Consider the following 18,426-nt stretch of genomic DNA (forward strand, 5'->3'; position numbering starts at 1 on the left):
CCAGTTTCTTTACGCTTCCTTGTACCCCGAAACCAGTTTGACAAATTGCTTGTTTTAGAGTCCCTTTATATTTGTTCCCAGAGGTTTGATCTTGGCATTTATTATTATATGACTGGCACCTTGCCTTGGGGGCCATCATGCCAGATAATAGTACTAGAGTGAAAAAGCTTGTAAGTTCCCACTCATATTCTCATTCTTTCCCTTCTCTCTCCCCCTCCCTCTTCCCTCCTCTCTCTCCTTTTCTGCCTTCCCTCCCTGCTCCTCTCACCATCCACTGAATTAACTCTCTCTAAATTCCACCTCTCCATGAATAGAGTCTGACAATACCAGACAGCTGAGATCTACTGGAAAATACTAAAAATAATTGCCTTTTGTTATTAAAGGCAGAATGGGGGCTGTTGTTCCCTCCTAGGAATTTGTAGTTTCCTGCAGGGAATCAGAGGTCTGCACCCCAGTGCTTTTTTTAGAATGCAAAAGGCTATTTCAATAAACATGCCACTAGATTGAGGACACTGTCTTAAATTAATATGTATTGTCTCTTGTCCCATTTAGCTTTGGCTGCTGTTTTTCTGGAATTTGCCATTGGAATATTTTACACACTGATTTCTTCCTGCTGTCCTCCACACCCTGTCTAACTTTAAAGTTCCTTTTGAGATTCTAAAGGGGCCAAGATCCCCAACTTTCTTTCTCTGTCTCAGCTTCCTTGCTCCCTGGGGACCAGCTGCATATAAGTTTTCCAATGTAACCTCTTTACTCAAGGTCTTGGGAAACCTAACTTGAGACTCATCCTCCTTAGGACTCTGGTATGAATAGACTTCCTTTTTGTTCATGTACTTTTTTATTATTAAAAGAAGAACTCATGAGTGTGATAGTATTGGTTGGCCAGCCCAGACAATGCTATAACCCCTGGATTTAAAATATCACAGGTACTGTTTACTGAGCTTGCTTTTCTATGTCTAGAATATACATTATCAGGTATTAGAACCAACTGAAATTTCTTTTACAAAGGCACATTCTTGGTCTGTATCTCCAGATGTTTTGATTCTTAGTGTGGAATGAGGCCCAAACATTGCCATTTTAACAGGAGCTCCATATTCTTCTTTGGTCCACATCTGAAGAATCTCTGATCCAGAATGATCATCAAAAAGATTTACACCAGGTAACAACTTCCCTGTATCATCTGGTGGGTTTGCTATTATTGAGCAAATGACTGTACTAGAAGCATCAACCCACCTTGGTCCATTTGAATAATCTAACTGTGGAACTGCTACCTAACAGCCCTCCTTTTGACAAGCAGAGAAGACATTAACACTGTTGTTCATTTCTCAAGTGTATTTGTAGTTAAAAAAGAATTACATGAATGATAATGTATTAATTTAGTTCTTGAATTGTAAAAATTGTTCCATACTAAGTAAGATGTTAACAATAGGGGAAATTGGGTGTGGGGTATATGCAAGCTCTCTGTACTGCCTTCTCGATTTTACTGTAAAATAAAACTATTCAAAAAAAATAAGGACTTTTTTTTTAAAGGGAAATACATGCCACCCACCAGAATAGCTAAAAATAAAGACAAAAATTCCAAATGTTAGCAATAAGGTGGAGCAAATGGAACTCTTGGACACTGTAGGGTTGTCAATTGTTACCACCACTTTGGAAAACTGCTTACCAGTGTTAACTAAAGCTGCATATTTGTATACCCTATAGCCTTGCACTTCTAAGGATATGCTCAATAGAAATATGTCCATGTGTTCACCAAAAGAAGTGTACACAACAATAACATTTGTATAGACTCAAACTGGATTTTTAAATAGAATGTTCAACAATAATAGAATTGATAAACCAATTATGATATGCTCAAAAGATGAAATACTCTACTGTAGTGAGCACAAATAAATTTGAACTATACCCTACAATCAGGCTGAGGCAGAAGAAAGAAATCAGACACAAAAGAAGGTATACTGTAAGATTCCATTTATATAAAAAATTTTAAAAAATCAAACTAATCCATGCTTAAACAGTCAGGAGAGACTGCCCTTGGAGTGGAGATGGAGATGAAGGAGCTCTTATGAGCCTGGAGAAATGCTGGGTTTGGGGGAGTATAATGTTCGAACTTGGATGTGTTCAGTTTGTGAAAATTCATTGAATTGTACCCTTAGGATTTGTGCATTTTTCTGTATGTATGTTATACCGTTTTATTAAAGAAACCCCTGTTTTCTTTGGGGAAGGAACATAGAAAAAGTCAGTAGAGTAAGCACAGGCTCTGAAACGAGATTGCCTTGGTTCAAAGCCCAGGTTTATCACATGTAAGCTGCACAGCCGTGGATAAGCCATTAAACCTTTCTCACCTCTATGCCCTTATCTGTAAAGTGGGGATGATAATAATAGTAACTATGGCATGGGGTTGTTGTGAGGGTCAGGTGAGTTAATATTTGTATAACACAGAATAGTGTAAAGCACAGAGTAACCATCATATAAATGTTTGTTAAATAAATAAAACAGTTTTTTTTGGAGGGGAGGAGGGTATACTTTAAACTGTCTTTTAATGGCCACTACTCTAAAGGAGACTAAAGATGAGATAAGAAAATAAGAAAGTAGTTAAACTTATTTCCTAGGCAGCATTCTTTCTTAGGAAGGAAAATATTATTTTGGCACCTGGCCAGTTAATTCTGTTCTTCTTGACTTGGAGTCTGGACTTCCAACAGGCTCCTGGGCACCAGTCCAGAGGCTTGACAATGAACCACATTTGGGACTGCCAGAAATTGCCACAAAAGAGTCCACCCCAGAGGGCCTGTTGGAATTGCTAGGGAGGGAAAGAGTGATCCAGCCGGAGCCAAGCCAGGCTGGAGGCCCCTGATACTACCTGCCGGGTGGGGGAGACCCTAAACCCTTGCTTTTCCCTTAGTTCCCTGCCAGAACCTTCCTTTCCGTCACAGGTCTCCTCCAAAAAGAGCTAAGACAGGGCTGCTTTCACAGGCAGGTTCAAAAAAAAAAAAAAAAAAAGAAAGAAAAGAAAAAAGTGTCCTCCCCTCCCAGAAAGAAGTCTGTGAGTATTCTGGCACCCTCTCTCAGTAAGTTCCTTCTTCCCAGAACATCCCTAGTGAATGAAGAGCCTGAAGAGTCTCTCTGTTCACAGCCAACCTCCAGAGGCCACCACAATCAGGTACCTGCGGTGGGGCTCGACCCACTCTTCCTCTCCCTGTTACTTTCTGACACAGCTGGCTCCTCAATCAAAGCATAGTTCCCTCTTATCTAATCCTTTGCTTTAGTAAGTTTAACTTGCCCTCTAAAGCCTGTGCCTGAAAAAAATAAGCCCAAATGAGAACAATTTTTATCTCCCATTATCACTGGAAGTGAATCTCCTCAAAATTGGCAACTCTCCAGGAATATCCTACTAACTTTGGAGCAGTTTCTTGCCTGCCCTCTTAGCTTTCTCTGCCTCTCTTCCAAATGCTTGCTAGAGGAGAGTGTTCACCTCCCCCTGCCCCTGCTACCTTTATTTTTCTAAGAAGAATAATCTAGAGTTCTTGAAACCATGTGTGCCAGAGACTGACTAATTTCACACTCAATCCTTTCCCTTTACATCTCAGGCACACAGATGACTATATTTCCCAGCCTCCCTTGCATGTTAGTGAGGCCATCTGGCCAGAATACATGTGGGCCCATAAAATCTCCCACTCTATCCTCCATGCTTTCTCTTTTTCCCTTATCTGCTATCTAGATGCAGTAGCCCAGGTGAAAGACTTCAAGGTCCTAGGGAACACAGAAGCCATAAAATGGAAGGAGTTCAGGCTACTCCCCTTGTAATGTGACATGAGCAAGAAATAAACCTTAATTTGCGTGAGGCCCCTGAGACTTGGAGGTAGTTAGTATAGCAGTTAGGCTACCCTGGCTAAGTATACCAAGTTTTAGACTGTCAAACTTCTTTCTACAAGATGAGACTTCCCAGTCTCTCTCAGAGGTTTTGTGCAGGCATCCTTGACCTCTATGTGGGAGGCCACACCTGGAATATTAGCATCAAAGTTTCACATCCTGACCCTTAACCTCTGACCTTGGTTCATGTTTCGACTTTTAAATTTGTTTCCTGCCTGTTGATTAAAATATACTTCTTAGAAGTGAATTGAAAGTCTCGGAAATGGCGCCCATTATTCCCCTGACTCTCCAGGCACATGTGCGTCTGAGAGGCCATGTTTAGGATATTTGATTTAGTCCTGTTGGCTGTAGTGTAGGCAAACGAGCAAAGAGATTGGAAGCTGCCAACTCCCTCCACATGAGACAAGCTCTCCCAAAGCATTCTTCCCATTCTAAGGAAGAACAATTACAAGCACAAAGAACCATCTACTCAACATCTTAGCTTTGCTTCTGTCCTGACTTGAATCTATAATGACAAGAATGAGAAATGGAGTAGATTTGTGATATTTAACTTTTTGAGATTTGAGGCTACCAGATTTCAATGAATAGAGGTAAGCACAACAAATCTTCATTTTTTTTTGAAGGAAGGAGTAGGTGAGTAAATTAAATGTAATTTAAGCCCAGCTTGGAGCTATGAACAACCTTCAGTCAGTTCTTATTCAGTGGGAAAGTAGAGCTCTTTAAGCTACATAAATTCACTTTTCCATTATTAAAGAACCAACACAAGTCACTGTTTGACTCGAGTTAACATTCACTCCTTGGAATGTATGATGAGTAAATATTTACCCACTGGCATAGCTGTTGAGTAATTGCCCATTAAAGAAGTTAAATGTTAATCACTTTTTTTCTGGATTGAATAATTTGAACATGATCCTGTGACTAATCTTTAAGGTCTAAAGGCAAGAGAAAAAAAAAAAAAGCCTACATCCGTTGGTTTCTTTCAGTCTTGACCATACCGGAAAGGCACATTCTCAGGAATGTCTCAGATTAGACACATAACCAGTTTGCACTCCCTTAGCACTCAAAAGCAGCTAGATAATTGCTTTTCCATTGTTCTTCATCCAAAGAAACCTTGACCCCAGGTTAGGAATTAATAGAATTTGACAGGGAAGGGTTGGATAGGAGTTTAGAGGAAATATGGGAAATGTAGGAACTAAGAGAAGAAACAAAACCTTGGGATTAAAGACAAGATATACCCAAGATGTCATGGTGTTGGCTGTTCTCAAAGAGAATAATGCATTAAAGGGAATCATGCCATTAAAGTTAAAACCTAGGTTAGGATACACCAAGAACGCTAAGTTTCAACTGAAACAGAGGGGGATACCCCAGTGGCAGACGGCTAGTATAGGGAAAAATCTCTAGAACAGCAGACTCATGGGAAGAATGCCTGCTTGCTACCCTCTATCCTCCAGGATGAAAAAATGAACTTCTAGGTGTATTATCTCCACCCATCAAGAAAGTCTGCATCTAGAGGGGAAGGAACCAAATTACCTGCAGAAGTTCTCTATACCCTCCATGCCAACAGGAGCATAGACAGCAGTTGGATAGGTGTTGAGGGAGCTGCTGATGTCCTGCCTGATCTCCTTATGGGAGTTTTCAGCAGTTTTTCAGGCTTGTTGCCAAAGGTAATTCTCAGCTGATTTCTTCTCTAGAGAACTGACCTTGTTCAATGGGAGCCAGCTAGCCCAAAGGGTATATGTCTCCTGCAGGGGCAGCCCATGGCTAATGATGGCTAAGAAGGTGGTACAAAAAAATATTTCCTTTACATCAAGGTGGTATCAACTCTAATGTGATTCCTGCTACAACAAGATTAGGCTGAAGCTAGTCTCTGGCTAAGACCAAAAACTTGCTTAGATCTTTGTTCCTGCCCCCAGTCTATTTCTATTACTGTCCTCATGAGAGGACTCCATCAATGAAGCACATACAGAAGTATCAACATCTCAGGTTCTTCTCTTGTTCTGTTTCTTTTTCTGAACCTGAACAAATACAGTTGTACAGGCAAGACCTTTGATTTCCGCCACTGGCTCCAAGTTGCCCAAGAATTTGTTGATGGAGATTGCCCTTGTGGGCAGGTGAAGCAGCCTGATTCCAGGGGTCCTTCAGACAGAATGAGGATAGAGTAACCCACCTTACTTCTTCCCAGAAGTGACTGAATTCTACTTAGAAGAGAATCCCAGGAGTGTAAGACTGCCTGGTACCCTTCTCCTTCCTTCATTGTTCCATATCCTCCATCTCTATGCCACCCACCATCTAATGTAAAATCAAGCAAACACTCCCTTTATTCCATTGGATTTTTTTTCTGTGTGGTGACCCCCTGCATCTTAGAAATCTTTGAGTTAGTGAACACCTTCTTCACTTCTATACTAGCATGGATGGATTTTGCTCTAGGTATGCCTACATTGCATGGTGTGCAGAAAAAGCATAGACTTACATAGTGTCTGAACATGGGCAAATTCTTCAACCTTTCTGAGCATGGATTTCTTCATCTGTAAAATGATATCGATAAGACCTAATTCATAGAGTTGTTGTGAGGAACAAATGATATGAAAACTAGATGTTTTTGTTACCCTACCTGGTAGATGATAGGTGCTCAGTAGTAGACTATGTGGTAAACAGTAAGCTCTTCTCCCTAGTGAAAATTTCTAAAAAAGAAACTGAAAAAACAAAACCCCACACTTAGCACACAGAGATGCACAAGCATCCTGCCTCAGGTCAGTTTTCTCTGTCCATTCATGCATCATCCATTATCTATCTACCTATCCATCCATCCATCCAGACGGACACACATGTATCAAAATCCCTTTAATATCCTTTTTGCACCATACGGTATATACACAGAAGCAAATTAGACAAAAACCCCATGTAATGAGCTCACAGCTCATTATTGATGGAAGCCACATGCCTCTTCCCCCTGGAAACCCAGGGCACCTTGAAAAAAAAAAAAAGAAAGTAGGAAAAAAACAGAGGCTCAGTTCTACACTAAGGATTTATTTATCTATCTATCTATTTATTTATTTATTTATTTATGGTACCAGGAATTGAACTCAGGGATGCTTAACCACTGAGTCACATCCCCAGGCCTTTTCTATTTTTTTTTAAATTTAGAGACAGGGTCTCACTAAATTGCTTAGGGCCTTGCTAAATTGCTGAGGCTGGCCTTGAACTTGCAATCCTCCTGCACCAGCCTCCTGAGGCACTGGGACTACAGGTGTGTGCTACTATGCTTAGCTAAATTATTTATTTTTGAGGTCCTTTCTGTGTGAGAGATTCATGAACTCCTATCCAAACAGCCAAATATTCCTTGGGATCTGAGGGAAAATCTTCCTTATTAAGTTGTTTTTGCAGGCTATAGGTTCCCCAACTATCAAGTTTCAAGAAATTGGAACTTCTAGACTCTTTATTATCATGTGGCCTAAGACTCATTTTTCTGAAGACCAAAAGAATGGTGCTCCCCAATATGTTCTCTCCCAGTGGGTCCACTGGAGCCCACTGGGATTCTTAATCTAATTAGCATATTAACAATAGAAGTGGGAGCCACTTTGAGATAATGTTTATCAAGGCTAAGTAGAATTCTAGGTAGTTGATACATATTAATCTCATAGACCCAACAATTAAGGAAGGTGAGTATTGTAACCTCATTTTATAGATGAAGAGATCAGAGGTCAGAGAGGTTAAATAACTTACCCAAGTTTACAAAGAGAGTAAGAGACATGATTTGAACTCAAGTCCTACTTCTAAACATTGTGAGTTCATTATGACTTTAGTGCTATGGTGTTTCAGTAAGCCCAGTCTTGTATTTGCTTCCTCTTTTTTAAACTCAATGTCAAAATAAGTAAATTTGATAGAAGGTTCAAATTGACCTCAGAGCACATTTCATGATCTATCCTCACATTTCCATTTTTCAGACAAAGCTGTAAGGTGTTATCACTAAACTACCTTGGAGGTTCTTGAGATGACGTTAGAATGGAATAAAATTCAAAGTGCTTTTGCTTCAGCAAAAATGAATATATAACCAACTCACTGGCTTGCCAGTTGGGGAGTACAATTTGTTCCTTTTCTTCCCCTTAATTACCTCTCAATAGAACATTCTGGAATACCCAGGGGGTAAGTTTCCACTAATCTTCAAGCCTCTTTAAAAGCCAGTGCTGACAGAAAAGTTAAAAATAGAACAATATTCTACAAACAAAGCCCTAAGTCTGAGGACCCAAATGATTCAGATATTATTTTGACTCATGGCTTACAAAGAAAGTAACCTGAATTGTGTCAATGGTCCCAACATCTCTAGATAGAATTATATTAGGCTACAAAAGACACAGAAGATCATTTTCAAGGACTTTATAATGTTGTTGAGTATATGCACTGCCTAAATGAAAGATGTACACAGATAAACAGTGATAGTTATAAACATAGACTTATGATTGCACACTCTCACACATACAAGTGCACCAAGAAGTGTGCATGTTTATGCACATGCGCATACTCATACCCTCATATTGGCTAATGACTGCATCCCAGATGCACAGAGTCACAGTGCAATGCAAATACAGAGAAATACAAGACTACAATAAAAGCCTTAGTTTTGGTTTCAATTTGGCCACCCTAGACAGAGGCAACCCAAAAGAAATAGGGAAACTCAATGGACAAAATTCTTAGGAACAAAATATATTCCATTCCTAGTTTATCAATAACAAGTCATTTCTTTTTTTGAGGGGGGATACTGGGGATTGAACTCAGGGGAACTCGACCACTGAGCCATGTCCCTAGCCCTATTTTGTATTTTATTTAGAGACAGAGTCTCATTGGGTTGCTTAGTGCCTCGCCATTGCTGAGGCTGGCATTGAATTTGCCATCCTCCTGCCTCAGCCTCCCAAGCCACTGGGATTACAGGTGTATGCCACCGCACGGGGCTAACAAGTCATTTCTTTAAGCAAGTCACTTTGCTTCACTGGACTCAGTCTCTTTGTTCCTAAGACTGCTTCCATTCTGTGATACTATGAAGACCAACTTGAAAAACAACCAACGAAGGCAGTTTTATACAGTATGGATTTGTGGAACAGGCAGTGTGATCAGAAGTTACCCATTCATTAGTTGGTGGACCTCACGCAATTATTACAGAGTTAATCACAAAACCAAGCAGAGTCAGGTGGCTTTGACATGACATAAAAGCAGAGAGAGAGAGAGAGAGAGAGAGAGAGAGAGAGAGAGTAACTATTCTGTCTGTAATTTTTTTCTTGGTACTAGGGAATTGAACCCAGGGATGCTTAACCACTGAACTATATCTCCAGCTCTTTTTATTTTTTATTTTGAGACAGGGTCTTTCTAAGTTTCTATATGTAATTTTAAGGGCAGAGTGGGGGATTCCATCTTCATGCCAGTAACTATGGAGACAGATGTTTTCCTACTGGTCATGAAGGCTTGGAATTTAATCTGCAAGTATGCAGTGGCTTCTGAACATTCTGGTTTGGCTAGCAGATCTTGGGTTTGGTTTTGGAAGTGCAAAAATTGATGCGTTGACACCTCTTGGCCACCAGAGAGCTCCATGCATCCAACCACAGGAGCTTACTGAATCAGCAAGCACAAATTTACAAAAGGCAGACTGCTCTCTCCACAGCCTAAAGCACAGGTTTATACTGCAATTTCTTACACCAGTAAAATTCACTCATTTGCTTCATCAACAGTCACCCTGGCGTTGTCCCTCTGCCTTTTACAATGCAGGATCTGGTGTATTCAGGAGGCAGAGGATAAACATAAGTACCAGATTCCACCAAGTACAAATGACCAACATATGGTTTTATGATTGCTATCAGAGCTAGACTACATGTACAATAGTCATCAAGAAAATTTCTTTCTACAGGTTTTATTTGGTGGTAATTTTATTTTTTTCTCATAAAATAATACATGACAATCAGAAAAATTGAAAAAAAAACTAGTATAAAGAAGAAAATGACAACAATCCATCATCTCACCATCTAGAGAAAATTTGACAAAATTTGGAAGGGCAAAGGATGTAGTATTTGCCCAGCAGGCGTGAGACCCTGGGTTTGATTCCTAGCACTGAAAAAAAAAAAAAGATTTGGAAATACTTCCTTTCAGTCTTATTTTTCCTTTGGGATGTGTGTGTGTGTTCTTAAATAGTTGAATTCAATTTGTATTGTGACATTTTGGGTAATTTTTCTAAACTGATATTTTCTTTTAATTTTATAAGCATTTTTCTATGCCATTACATGTGCAATGCAAGACAATCTGGGGAATTCAGAGCAGCACAGAAGAAAATAAAAACTCCTTATTTTTCTAATACCCAGAGATAATCATTTTCACATTTTGATGTTACTTTCCAGTCACTTTTCTATGCAGGATATTTTTTTTTTTTACTAAACTGGAACCAGTTTTAGGCAGTTCTTTATAGATTGCCTTTTTAATATAATGTTGTATCACTACCATTTCCTGCACATCATTAAATATTTTCCAAAATATGATTTTAATATTAAAATACATAGAACTTAATGCATTTAATAAATTGTTCATTACTGTCAATTGGTATTGGTATTCCAGTAATTTTTATTCCACATAGCACTGAAATAAACAAGTTTATACCTGTTACACACTATGTACATGTCATTGATTATCCACCTAGAATAATTCCTAGATTTTGAATTAAAGGGTTTAAACTTTTTTAAAAAGACAGATTCTAATTGACACATTGTCCACCCAGAAATGTCGTATTAGCTCGTATTCTCATTTGCAGCCACATGAGAGTCCCTGTGTGGTTATACCCTCACTCATACTGCAGATCACCAATTTAAAACATATTTGCCCATTTGATATACATGTAGGCACATGCAAGCGTGTGCACACACACATACACATAGTTATTTCTCAATGAACACTTAAAATTTCAACTATTGGCTATTTGTATTTCTTCTTTTGTAAATTGCTGAAAGCCTAATAAGTATCTAGCACTGTACTATGTGTTTAATAACAATCCCAGGTGTTCCAAAAGCCCTGTAAGATAGATAACATAGTCTCAATTTTATACGAGAGGGAAATGAGGCATAGAGATGTTGTGTCTTCTCAAGGTCACATGATGAGGAAATGACAAAGTTGGCTTCAAATTCAGTTCTGTGATCCCCAAGCTCATGTTCTATCTACCATGAGAAATTATTGAAATCTATTTTTACAGAGGAGATAAGATTAAAGAACTCCTTTGCTATCCATATAACAAATGTGGAGACTATTAGTGTCTACTTAAACTTCTAAAGGTAGAAAAAGAATGAGCAAACCATGGAGACCTTTTAATTATTACAGAGTCTAAATGCTTCACTTCTATAGCCCACAATTCTGAAACCCTGAGGAGTTAAATGAATTGCTAGATATGGAGATTTGACCAAAAGATGGGGGGAAAGGGCAAGAAAATATAAAGAGCACAATAATTTGACAAGCTCCTTCATGTCTTTGCACATCAGGTTTCCTGTTTGGATTTCTCTCCTCTATTCACCTGGTGACTCAGCTAAACTGTCATATCCTCTCCAAAACCTCCAATCATTTTTCAAGGCAGAATTCATGATGTCTGTCGTTTGTATGCACCAAGACCAGGGCACTTATTGTACTAGGTGGCAGAGATGTCTAATTGCCTAACACATTTTTAAAATCTCTTCCATAGTCTTGAGTTGATAATGGAAAATGGCTACCTGGCTAGGTCCAATGTGCATTCACACATTCACACACACACACACACACACACACACACACACACACACACACACCTTTGCATCTAGGTGTGGCAATGTGACTTGTTTCAGTGAATGGTATGTAAGAGGATGGGATCTCCTACTATCCTGCCAACTCCCCAGCCCCTGACTTGCTTACTGTTATTATCATTTGAGAATGGGATGCTTGGAGTAAGGCAACAATTCTACAACCATGAGGCAACATGCCTATGCACAAAAAGCCAACGTAGTGGAGATGACAAAGCAAAGGAATAGGAAGAGCCCCACCAACCTTCAGACATGATGTTCTGTAAGAAAATTAAATATCTCTATCATTTAAGCTACCATTTTTAGGGTATTATGTCCTTGGAGCCAAAAAGCATCGCATGTGGTGCACACATGTAATCCCAGTGGCTCAGGAGGTTGAGACAGGAGGATCACGAGTTCAAAGCCAGCCTCAGCAAAAGCGAGGCAATAAGCACTCAGTGAGACTCTGTTTCTAAATAAAATACAAAATAGGGCTGGGGATGTGGCTCAGTGGTCAAGTGCCCCTGAGTTCAATCCCAGGTACGGAAAAAAAAAAGCAGCCCACTGTGTCTTTGATTTTTCATCTCTCTCTTTCATTAGATTTTTAACTTTCAAGGACATCCATTGTATCAAATTCATCTCTGTCTCCTTGTTCCTCAGGCCTATCATAGGGCCCTAGAAGGCTTCAACAAATATTTGCTGAATTGAATCCACCAATACTGTTCAATTTTGATAAAAGAGAGTACTCTGACCAAGTAATTCTTGACTTTCACCAGCCAGTTCCTATATGCACCTATTTACTTGAAACCAAACTCTTCCAACTGTGGCACCAGGAAGCACTCTGCCATTCACACAGCCTGGTACAGAATTTGCTAGGCAAGGATTCATTTACTGCTTGTTAATTAGTCAAGTGCTGAGTGCACCACAGGACTCATTTTTACATTATTCGCACAATTGTGCAATTAGCATTTTAAAAGGTTTTCTAGGAGGCTGGCTCAAGTAAGTTTATCTTGAAAAATGTCACAAAAGGAAAAGAATAATTAACAAATCAGTTCCCAAGAAGATTTAGTGGACCATTGGCTTCAGCCTGAAAGGCAAAGCATGGAGAATTCCTTTCTATTACATGGCTGAAGAACTCACCTGATCTTTGCTGAACTAAGTAAGACCTTGGGAGTCCTCACCCCTATTTCCAGAGCAGTGACTCTGGCAAGAAAGGGAAGGAATGCCCTATGTTAGGTGGTGTGATGTGATGTTTAAAGTGCTGTTATGACAGTTAACTAGGAGCCCAGTTCAATTTACTCCAAATGCAAATAATTAGATGCTTACCAGTTTGGTAGTTTGGTTGTAAAATTTCATCTTTATTAAGTGAAAAATGTATATTCTTAAACATCTTTGTGTGTGTATACAATGCTGGGGATGGACCCCAGGGTCTTACACATGCTAGGCAAGCGCTCTACGCCTGAGCTACAACCCCAGCCTCCAAATATATATTCTTTATTGTAGACTGCAGTTGTTTCACAACTTAGTGAATAAAATAATATATCAATGTATTTGTATTTTCTCCCAGAAACCCCAACTTATTAAATCAGCACCATTCAGGATGTGGGATTAGCCAGTGTTCATGCCCCTTCTCTCCCCCACCCAATGTCAATTCACTGACAAACTTGTTATCTGTAGGCAAATTACTTAAGAAATTCAGAGGAAATCTTGATATCTATTACTCATTCTGTGAACTTCAGCGGGTTCAAAAAGAACACATAGTAAGGTTATGTAAATCCTAGACCATTGCTGAGAGGTTTTTCAGAGCTGCTCTGCCACCTTGATCATAGCTAAGGAGCATGATGCTTCCCACTGGTGTTTCAGCCAACAATCTGTGGCTTATTCCATCACAAACTCGGCTTCCCAAGGCCTGCTGGACATCAGGGTTCATTAGAGACCTGGGCTAAGGAAGTCATGGCTTCTAGTCCTTTCAGGGGTCAGGAAACATTGACAGCACTGTCAAAACTCAAATAAATGGCTGTGCTTGCTCATTCACAGAGGTGGCCAGGGGGCATGTGGCTAAAATGGATAACCTGATCTCTTTACTGAAAAAGCAACTGACAAGGTCCCCTGTCACCCTGTCAATTCTGTGTGGGTTCCCAGCTGCATTTTTCTCTCAGGCATCTTATTATTATGAAATGTTGTCACGGTGACTATAATTTTATCCTTTTCTTAGTAAGCGTTCAAGCAGCTTTTACATGTGTGCTTTGGGTTCTCTCTGGTTCTGTGTCCCTACAGGGTGGTGGCTTGTCTTGATGCTCTTATAGCCATTCTCAGTTGGCACACCCCAAGAAGAGAGCCTGTGGTATAGAATAGAAAGATGTGCCTACATCCACTCAACCCCCAGTACCTCTTTGTCAAACCTCTCATTTCCCTAAGATGTCTCTGGAGGTCAGGGATCTCTTGCACCATTTTCTTAAATTGATGAAACACTTGAGGCACAGAGATGTTAAGCAACTTGTTTCAGGCAACATAGCTGGTTGGTGGCAGAACCAAGACAAGGAGACAGGTGGTCTGACTCCCTCAGTAGCCTTTTGAAATTAGGTTATATGATAATAAATACAATTGGTTTTGAAAAGAGGCCAAAAAAGCATTCCCAATCTGGTCTCCCCTTTTACCAGATGGCTTGGAGTCTCTTCTCATTTCTTCTGCTTTCTGTGAACAAAGAACCACAGGAAAAAAAATATCTGTAGAAAAAGTACATACAACTGATAATGAGAGCTAGTATTGGTTTAGTCCAGAATATATTTCAGATATTGCGCTAAATCCTCAGAACATTATGAGGATAAATGTTAATCATCTCCTTTTTATACATGAGAAAACTGAGGCACAGAGAATGTAGGTAAGCAGCCCAAGGACACATAGCTAGGATAAACAATGATTAACTCTGGGGAATAATTTGAAGATGAGCTACTTTCAACTTTTTAAAAATTGCACACATTATTTTTTCTTTTACCATATTTTTGCCACAAGCAAATAACTATATTGTTTTTCTAATTAAAAAGGATACAGTCAAGCTATCAAGTGATTCTAATTCAGACTAACTGAAAAAAGGGTAAGTTCCTATATTAGTGACAAGTGTATAATGTAAAATATTATTTTAAAAGGTATAGCTTCCTATTTTTAAGTGTTGAAGTCAGACCAACCAAGTACCACTCAGGAAGGTTCCCTAGGGCAACTATTTTTTTGAATGACTGGGGATGCTTTGTCTTATGAAGCAGTTTAAGCCTTTTCTCAGCATTCCCAGTGTTATTCTTTTTCTGGTTCTTGGTGAACCAATATCCCAAATTCCGATGGCCTCCAGTCTAAAAAGTTTTATTCCTATTACAAGGAGAGAGCAGCTAATATAAAATTCATGAATTACTGCCAAACCCAATGTTTGCGTTTGATGCCACCTCCTTTTGCAAAACAGAACTTTGTGTAGCAATTGCCTCATAGACACTGATGGTGAATAAAGACCAATGAGAGGACTGCAAAGATGTCTGGCAAGAGGAAAAGGAGAAACAAGATACCTAGTTTCCCTGTCCAGGAACCAGGAGTAGCAGCCACATGGAGCAGCCTGTGGGCTGGGGTTGGTGCCCTGCACTGCACACTTACTTCCTCCCTCCCCAGGACAGGCTTGGCCTTTCCTTTGTCCTCTCTCCTCAGAGCCTCTGAGGGGTGAAAGTCGAAACCTAGAGGAAGTTCAACAGTGTCAGGATGCAATTACTCAGGAAGGATAGACTTCCTTTGAGTCACTCATTTTCAAATCAGAGAATCTAGAAAATTCAGCCACTACACCCCGCCTCACTACCCATCATCCCCCCAGAAGGAAAGCTTCTTGTCTTCTTACAGAGACACAGTATTGCCTGTCTCACTGACCAACTTATCCCTTTTGATCAGGGCTTCCTCTATACAAACTCCAATCCTCTCAGAAAAGAGAGGGAGAGACAGACAGACAGAGATAGAGACTGAGACAAAGAGGAGGCAAGGACATCTGCTGGTTGCTACATCTATCTGCATACTTGAATCCATAACCTCCATTTTGGAAATGGCCTAAATATATTTATTTACAAATGTTTTTTTGAAAATTCTCAAAGAATTTACAACCCACCAAATAGCAGGAAATCCTCACTAGAGATATATTAATCCCAGTCAAATGCAACAAATAAAAGTATCCAGGGAAATCGTACAATAATTTGTGGATCTCTCTGGCCTGAACACGAAGTGAGGTGGGGTGGAATAGTATAAAGACCAACCTTCCCTCATTTCTTTAGGAGTCCCTATTTGCTGGAAATTCCTCCAACAACTGCCATTTCAGCTCTAGGCCCCCAACATTCACCCGTGTTAATCCTTTGCTGGAAATAATTTTTCTAGGTGGCCATGCCTGGCGGACATTGCAGTGCTAAATGAGTTTGGCTCAAAATTAACTGCCCCATATCATTCCATCAAACACAAGGTGCCTTGTTTAGGCAGGAAAGAGAAAGGATTGATTTGCATAAACACCTGGAGGTCAGGAAGCTCTTTACATCCTTAAAACTTCTATTAGTAACTGCTGAATAAATGAATGAATAGATCTGGGGGCATTACTTGTGGAGAAATGGATTTGTGATATCTCTTTCATAACACTTACCACCAGCTGACAGTTCATTGTCTCCCTTTCTTCCCTAGAATATAAGCTCTGTGAGGTCAGGGACTTTATCTGATTTACAGTCTAATGCATCTCTAGTACCTGGAACCATGTAGTAGATGTCCAACAAATATTTGAACATAACTAACTTAGCTATGTGGTATCATTGGAGGGTGGCACTTCAAATGACATGTAGAAAGAGTATGGTGCAATGTTCTACTCCAAAGGACATAAAACATATTCAGATTCTTCCCAAAACAATGAAGCCCTGACCAATGATAAGAAGACCAACGACTTAATTAGTAGGTTGGTATGTGGTCCCAATGGGAGCCAAGGTATGGTCTTAATGCTACTCAGACTCATGGCTGGTTACAGCTTCTTCTAACCTGGCAGCGATTGTGTGTATGTACATGTACAGGGCCACAAATTTTGATGACTAGCATTTTATTATCTTTATTTTACCTAAGAGGGAACTGAAAGAGAGAGGGATGGTGGGGAGGGAGAGTGACTACACCTAGGTCATGCAGTATGGAAATTTCAAAGGCAGGACTCACCTCTGAGCACTTAGTCACTGCCACACCCATCTGTACAGTGGCAAAATACACAGTGCACTCAGGAGGCCTCTCTGTGCAGAGTCAGATTGTGTCCTGGAAGGCCCAGGAAATGCATCGCCATTCATGTCTGAACAGCCCCAGCACATCCAGGAAAAGATCAAAGATCTCTCTCTTCTTCCAAAGGTCACCAGAAGAACTTATCATCCCTTCCCTTACCTCCCAACTGGACATCCCATCTCACTTCTAGGCTTATTTGGAGTCAAAAGGGAATGTGGCTACCCAACTATAGAGTTTCAGCCTTTCTTGGAAAAAAAGATCTATCAGTTCTAATTAAGCCTAATTAATCCATTCATTCCTAAAATCAGCTCTATCCTTGTCCTGTTCCCTAAGTGACAGAGAACAGGACAAGGGGATAGAGTTTTCTAAAATCTCCATTTGGTCCACATTTCAACTTCCTTTTGCACTAAATATTTCTCCTAGAAACACCCCGAGCAGCAATATAAATGTGTGATTTGAGTTGTATTACCCCATTTCCCCCATGGTGAATTTAAAAAGTAGAGAATAGCTTAAAAGTAGGTAATGAAAAAGAAAAAAAGGAGGCAAGGGAGGGAAATGAAAGAAAGCAAAGCCTAAATACCAGCTCCTCACTGAGGGGGACATAATGAGAAGAAAACCAGAAACCAGGTGAGGCCTCTGAAACTATGAGAAATAAATGTTTGTTGTTTAAGTAAAAAAAAAAAAATACTTGTTGTTGACAACCCAAGTAAATTATGGACCTTAATATATGCTGGCCTGTGTGGAGCAGTTCAGTAGCCCCATCTAGAAAGGGAGCCAGGAGGCTGGGCTCTTGGCAACTTTTAACAACTTCCTCACTCTGCAATTCTGGAATCTCTTCTTTTATTTTTTTGGGAAGGGAGATTAACATCACTAAATAATACAAGGCGTACATCCTTAAAAATTTAATGACTGCCCTACATCAAGCAGCTGTCAAATGTTATTTGCTAGTTTTCCAGATACAGTGTTTCATTCTAAACCTTCACAGGGGATCTTGCCCTCATCAGTCTCAGCTCACTACAAGATGGAAGGTGTGAGGCAACCCTAGAAAGCAGGAAATCCCATCTTCCCAATTAATCCATTCATTCCTAAAATCAACCAGCCTTTCCCTTAAACAATTCCTCAGAAAGCACACAGCAGAGGATAAGCCATCTATAGGTAACTTCACTATACTTTGTTGGAATTACTCTCCAATTCAAACAAGATTCTCATGAGTTTATTTGACTTCTATACCTTTCTTCACTTCACCTCATGTTGTTTGTTTCAAAGCCAGGAACACCTCAGAGGTGGCTCCCTATCTTCTCAGCTGGATTTTTAAGTTCCTCTCACCCCCCCCCCCATCTCTCTTCCCTTTGACATCAAAGGCTGTCAACACTTTGATGCAAGCCCTTCAGTTCCTTTCCCAGTACCAGTTCTCAACCTTTCTCCCAAATGGTTCACTTGGCCCAGTTCTATTCCCATAGTTTCACTCCTCTTCAGGAACAATACCATAGATAGGCATTGTCAGAAGTAACCTGAGTTCTGTCTT

At 39.9% G+C, this 18,426-nt stretch overlaps 1 protein-coding gene and 1 long non-coding RNA gene across 3 annotated transcripts in view; one reads left to right on the forward strand and one right to left on the reverse strand.

Moving 5' to 3' along the window:
• Positions 1-18,426, reverse strand: part of Nhs (NHS actin remodeling regulator) — a 342,309-nt gene that overhangs the window by 133,459 nt on the left and 190,424 nt on the right. The window lies entirely within an intron of this gene.
• Positions 3,050-18,426, forward strand: part of LOC124079077 (uncharacterized) — a 40,836-nt gene continuing 25,459 nt past the window's right edge. The window contains exon 1 of the long non-coding RNA XR_006847141.2: positions 3,050-3,160. This is a non-coding gene — a long non-coding RNA (uncharacterized LOC124079077). The remainder of the gene's footprint in view (positions 3,161-18,426) is intronic.

Source organism: Marmota monax, unplaced genomic scaffold, assembly GCF_021218885.2.
Source record: "Marmota monax isolate L192 unplaced genomic scaffold, Marmota_monax_Labrador192_F-V1.1 WCK01_AAM20220418_F8-fsc00089, whole genome shotgun sequence".
Classification (NCBI taxonomy): domain Eukaryota; kingdom Metazoa; phylum Chordata; class Mammalia; order Rodentia; family Sciuridae; genus Marmota; species Marmota monax.